This window comes from Rutidosis leptorrhynchoides, chromosome 6, assembly GCF_046630445.1.
Source record: "Rutidosis leptorrhynchoides isolate AG116_Rl617_1_P2 chromosome 6, CSIRO_AGI_Rlap_v1, whole genome shotgun sequence".
Classification (NCBI taxonomy): domain Eukaryota; kingdom Viridiplantae; phylum Streptophyta; class Magnoliopsida; order Asterales; family Asteraceae; genus Rutidosis; species Rutidosis leptorrhynchoides.
Genome location: NC_092338.1, coordinates 385,386,392 through 385,392,730, shown reverse-complemented (window position 1 = coordinate 385,392,730; position 6,339 = coordinate 385,386,392). Strand labels below are relative to the sequence as shown.

General features: G+C 35.1%; 1 long non-coding RNA gene across 3 annotated transcripts; it reads right to left on the bottom strand.

The window, feature by feature from the left end:
* Positions 1–2,804: 2,804 nt before the first annotated feature.
* On the bottom strand, positions 2,805–6,046 carry LOC139853270 (uncharacterized). Of its 3 annotated transcripts, none has more exons than XR_011761335.1 (4): positions 5,533–6,046; positions 4,740–5,377; positions 3,120–4,484; positions 2,805–2,992 (listed from the first exon to the last, which is right to left on the bottom strand). It is a non-coding gene; the product is annotated as an uncharacterized lncRNA (long non-coding RNA). The 3 variants fall into 3 exon arrangements; XR_011761334.1 differs by having other exon boundaries at positions 3,124–4,484; XR_011761333.1 differs by lacking the exon at positions 2,805–2,992 and having other exon boundaries at positions 3,009–4,484.
* Positions 6,047–6,339: the final 293 nt, after the last annotated feature.

The window sequence follows — 6,339 nt, the reverse complement described above, 5'->3', positions numbered from 1 at the left end:
AGTTGGATGATGAAAATTTTCATGTTTCGTTTAGAGATCAAAGGTGGAGAGTGTCTAAAGACTGTCGAACCATTGATTGTGGGGTGAAAAGGGGAACCACGTATATGGTTGAGATTCCTATTGAGGAATGGCTAGGTGAGCGAGTAGGTGCTAAAAATCCTAGCATGCTTGAACTTTCTGATTTTGTTGAGGGATCTAGTTTGAGTGGGGGCTCAGGAAGACTTGGAACTAGTGGGTAATCGGGTTTAAGTGGGTGTGTTGAAGCCACTAAACAGTTTGGTCAATTAAGAAGCACTAGAGATTTTGAGACTTCGGTTAGATCACCTCCAATGGCAACTATGTTGCAATTGACCAGAGAAGATGAACGAGATATTCCTGTGAGAGTCATTGGTGTTACAACATCCGTACAGTGAGAGTTGACTCGGATTAAATAATTAGGTTCGTCTGAATTTGTGCGCGCGTATGTGGTCAGTGTTCCAACGGTGAAAGGGAAAGCGGTAAGGTGGAGGATCAAGGATGTGGTAGTGTTCTCTGATGAGTATCTTGATGGTTGTGTCCACGTGTTTGTTCTACCAGGTAGTCTATTCTTTGTTGGAAAGATAGATCGAGTAGATGGTTTTGTGTACGGATGGATCACTTGGGTGATGGGGTTGATAGAGTCGGGTCGGACTCCGACCCGGTATCTCACAGTCTAGTGAGATGATTGCCAGAAACAGAGAGGGTTTGGTTTATATTGGTCCCAAGCGAGTAACGGTGATTCGATTATAACTCAGTTTAAAGGTGTCAGAAGTCTTCCTTCTCATGGCGTAGAAGTGCGGCGTGTCCCGGGTTTGTTTATCCGGCGGTATTGTTTAAAGGGGGTTACGGTCAGGAAATCAAATTGTTGCTGTGGGATGATGCTTGTAGATTACATTTCTTGACAAGTTGAGGTGCTCTTTATAAAAACTGCTAGCTTGATGGTTAGAGTGTGTGTGTCCCAAGAAGTTTTCTTGGCGGTATAGACGGGTACGTTCAAGAGTCGAAGTGTTGATCAAGTACAGGTTAAGGTTGGGTTTTTTTTCTCCTTTGAGTGGGAGAATTGTTGGGTGCAAAGAAGATCAAAACGAATGAGTTGTAGTTATCGTGTTCGGGTGATGTTTATCGTGTTCCAGTGATGTTTGTCGCAAAACGCGACAAGACTGGAAAGTGATAAAGTGTATCGAAACGAGACAGATGTGGCAGAACTTGGGATCTGGACTTGTCGCGTTTGGAGCAAGTTTGTCGCGTTTGAGTATGGTTTGTCGCGATACGCGACAAGGTGTCTCGAAACGCGACAATGTTCGTATTCAGCAAGTAATCTAGATTGTTCCTATTTCGTTTTTTGCCCTATATAAACCCTCATATGAAACCTGCATTGTACACCTACGAAAAATATAATAAAATCCTCTTTGTTTGGCCGTGGATTAAACCAATTCGTTTGAATTAAACGATTGGACATAACCACGTTAATTCCTTGTTCTTTACGTTTCTTGTTCTTGTCTTTATTTGTGTTGAAGATTATTTGTTTGTTGCACGGTGGGTTTGATAACTAGGGTTATCAAGTTCTTGTTAGGGCTCACCAAGATTTCCTAATAAAAAATGTCAAAAATCTCAAAATAACAAATATAACATATATAAAAATATATGAAAACACATATGTTAAAAAAAAAATTAATAGTTCACATGTGAAAATTTGGTTAAAGCGATTTAAAATAAGTTATAAGACACAACTTTTCTGTTTACATGGTTTTATTGATTCTTATCAACATTTTTATTTTTATGAATATTAATATAATATGACGCTATCCTATGTGAACAATCATGTATTCTTACAGTTCTCATCATTTATACGAAGTACTCCGTAATATTTATGTGAACAATCATACTTATGTGTTTTGACTGTCCTGTTAATTCTGTTCTTAATTTTTTTTGCTCAGACTAAAATTGCATATTGGGAGAAACAACCATAACAGCAACACGACAATGTGAAGATTTTAACACGTGGCAGGTGATGGAGCAACTGAAGACCATACACTCCGTACCACGTCAGAAATGGGCGATCAAATTACAGTTTGTGTTATGATGATTCGCCAACTAGTTTTGAAAGTGCTAGACTACCTTCTTAGCACCAGATTCATATAGACCTAAATTACTATTATAATATTACTTACAATAATAAAAGTTTAACTCTAGATAAACTTAGGAATATAATTGTAAGTTTTATGATAAAAAATGTGTATCCATTAAAACTGGGTGCGTTAGAATCACCTCGAAAAAAAAAAAAGGCTACAAGCCTCTGATAGTAAGGAAAAGAATAATAAACTAATGTCTATTTGGATGCATATATGAGGTATGTATCTTAGCCTCTTAGATAATTACTCCATTAATAAAATTCGAAGTTGGACCACTGATGATGATTTGATTTAAAGGGGAATCATCTACATTCTACATATTAACCAACAAATGAAAACCTAAAGACAAGTAATTAAACTGTGTCCATTTAAAAGAAAAGGAGAGTAGGATACCCATTTAGCATTTTGACTGCCTAAAGCCCATCCCTAAACACTACTACCTTTTCATTTCATTGTTAACAATATATAAAAAGTGTTTAGCTAATGAGTGCCCTAAGGGCAATTGTTAAGCATAATTTATTAAACTCGAAGTTTCCATTTATAACTCAAATTTTATTTAACGAGTGATTAAACGGCCCGCGCGTTGCTGCGGGTGCGTTCGTGTGAGGTGGTTTCACGATCATATAGTTATGGGTTGTAGTCTAATAACATTCTATATCATTAGTTCATTAGTGTTTGTTTGCGGTGTACTGTTAGTTATGTACATGATGAAAAATGCTAGTTTATTTTATTAAATACATAAGAAATATTCTGCCACGTGCTCCTCCATTTTTTCCCTTGAGATTTTTGTCTTCATTTTCTGAAAAGAGTATTCTCTATGCCGGTGAGTTGCTTCCATGTTCCTTGAATAACGTAACAATAAAAGAATATAAGGTGGGGAAATAATGGACTATAAGATATTATAAATCATAACATCATTAGTTGAAGTGTATAAATATAAGATAAATGTGAAAATGGGTGAAATCTTACTTACACTCACATATTGCTGTGAATGGATTTGATTAGCTCGGAAAGTATGGCTGCTAACCAATTCTTTTCTCTACATGATAACGTCGTGAAAGAAGAATCTAAAAGATATGTTTACAACTACGTATTTCATAATACAAAAAAAGGGACATATCCTGCATAAGTTCAGTCATGTCTACATTTTGAAGAAAGTATTTTAGTGTGGACTACTTAACCAAAGTACTCCATGTGATCAAAGTCTAATTCATAAATCATATTTCATCTGAAGTTTTTTAGTGTTGACTACTTAACCAAAGTCTCATCCAGAAATCATATTTCATCTGCTTTTTTGGTGTTGCGTATGTCGGTTGTTGACTACTTGACCAAAGTACCATGTGTACTCAAAGTATATTACATTTCTAATATACACCATAGATTATGACACCAGTCAACAAAATACACGTTATAAAACTGACATGTGGGATTTGTTTCCTCAGTTGTAGCTGTGGTTGGTGGGAAGTGACGGACGATGATTTCTATCGTATTGAAATAAAGTGTGAACTACCGAAGACTTGTTAACAGTCCGCTTCTATTGAACAATATTGTGACAACGTAGCACTTCAATCTCAGTCTAGTGCTAAAAGAAGGACCTAATTAGAAAAGGGCATCGCTAGTAATGAAAGAAAAGAGCGCCAGCAAGGGATAATTCAGTTAAATCAATGGCACGTTAAAGCGAGGGTTTGCATTTGGCGCAAAGCTTCTGCAATCAGAAAACATAATCATCCCCACTTCCTCCACTCGTTAATCAATTTATCGGGCGTTCTCAAGCAAACAATGATTTATATATAAAAGATAACGGTTTTAACAGTACAACATGAATAGTTTTTTTTTGAAAATGTTTGGAAGTTTTAATAATAACACCAAGGCCAAAGCCATACAAAACTAACGCCCATGTTCCCATGAAGCGAACTAAAATGAGCTTTAGAAAGAATACAATAAAATGTCATGTCATACAGCTAGCGCCACCATTACAACTATCATTATAAAAGGCACCAAACCATTACAACTAAATTACTAAAAATGCAGATAACAATTACAACTTTTTGGCATTTCATCTGCAGTTTTATAACTTTTATCTTATTTTTAAAAGTTTTATAATTTTCCCTAAATCTAACATTCACTTGACGATTACAACATACCATAACCATTTACTTTGAAAATTGACAAAAAAGAATAATTTGTGTTGTTTAAAATAATATAAAAATTGAAACAAACAAACAAACAAAGGCCGTTTATCTGAAAACAACAATTTTTAAAGGATAAAAAGGAACAAACCTTTTCACATTCATCCTTTATACTAATACCACCCAGATTTGCGCCGTTTTCAAACTGCAAAAAAAAAAAGGGAGTAAGTTACAAACCGTTAAACAGGCATAGCAAAAACAAAGATTACATAATCAAAAAGTAAGCTTTCATTGATAATGCACTAAGCCTAATGCCCACAAATAAAGGAAAGCAAAGGTACCAATAATTTGTAAAATGATTATAGAGAGAAATAAGGCTTAGATATATATACAAAATCAAGCAAAAAAAAAAAAAAAAAAACAGTGGTCGCCATATAGGTTGCCCCGCCAAGATACGAACCTATTTTTTCTCATGGCTTGATCCAACTTCCACATATTCATCATAATAGCCCCCTTTTTAATATTGTCTATGGATGCCATCATTCTTAATGGAAGCTGTAAAATGTAAAGAGCATGTTGCTGAAACAAATGTAAGCTAAACAATAGTGTTGCTTATCTTGGCTAAGCGTATACTTTTTTTTCAATCATTTAGCCGCAGAGCCACTATCATGTCCATTGACAGCAGCCAAACTGGATGGCATGGCTGCCAAGTACAAAGAAAGATGGGGCAACGACAATTTTTAAGGCTCGTATATATATATAGAAAATCAAGCAAGAGATAATGGGTTGCAATGGCTGCAATGTATAGGTTGCCCCGCCAAGATACGAACCCATTTTTTTCTTGTTGTTTGACTTAACTCCTTCAAATTTATCATTATAGCACCAGTTTTTAAACATTCTCTATGAATGTCATCAGTTACTAATGGGACCTGTAAACATCATCAAACATAGTTGGTGATACTAATGTAAACCGAATAAGAGTGCTCTTATATTGACTATGCATATGGCCTTTTCTATTTCGATCATCTAGCAACATAGCCAAAAGCATCGTCAGTTGAAAATGAGTCCATAGAACTAACTGAACCACTACATTTTTGTCTGCAAAAGAAAGGTCATAAGCACTTATAAGAATATTACCATCAAAATAACTTAGCAAGCACTTTCAATTTCACTAATATAACTTGATTTAAAACTTACAAAAAAACAAAAGACGCCATTTGATGAACAATGTAGTGACGAATTTATAGTATTACCTGAGAAAGATAGTAAATTGAGAGGCTGATTATTGTTTGTGATGATAGCAAGAGCGCTATTAGTAACTACCATTGTTTGTGAGGAGCGGCTGATTTTGTTTGTGATGATACAACCCAATTAGATCATAAAAAACAGTTTTAAAATGACTAAAATAGCAGCAGCATCTTTTCACATTTAGTAAGAAATCAATCCGTCATCGTTCATGTGAAAAAATCATATTTTTAAAGACAACCAAAGTCACTAACAACCATCACAAATAAATAAATACACCGAGTAAGGTGGTCATAATAACAACCACAACGGCGATGGCGACGGCGCCAGAACCTAATTTGTTCCCCAATCTGAAAAATTGTTCAACACGATTAAAAGATGCAAAGGGCGTAAGAACCCCTGATAGTTTATGGAAACTACAACAATGGATGACACATTAATCGCTGGAAAGCTACATGAATCGCCCAAAGAATGATGGCGACAGAAACCCTAATTTTTTTCCCCAATTTGAAAAGTTGTTCAACACGAATGATAGATGGAACAGAAGAACAAAGAAGAGTAGGTGTGAATAAGTTTCATTAAAAAAAAAAAGAAAGAAAAAAAAAAGAAAACCCAACTCTACTGTTTATACTGTAGGTGGTAGTGGATGTTGTGGCCAATAGGGTTGCAAGATGTTTACGTGAATTATAATTATAAATAAACTCATTTATTTCCATTTAAACGTCGAATATTAATTACAATTCATGTTAATTTTAGAAAAAGAGACGATATATCCACATCTAATTTTACTTCATCCACCATTATTTATGTCTTTT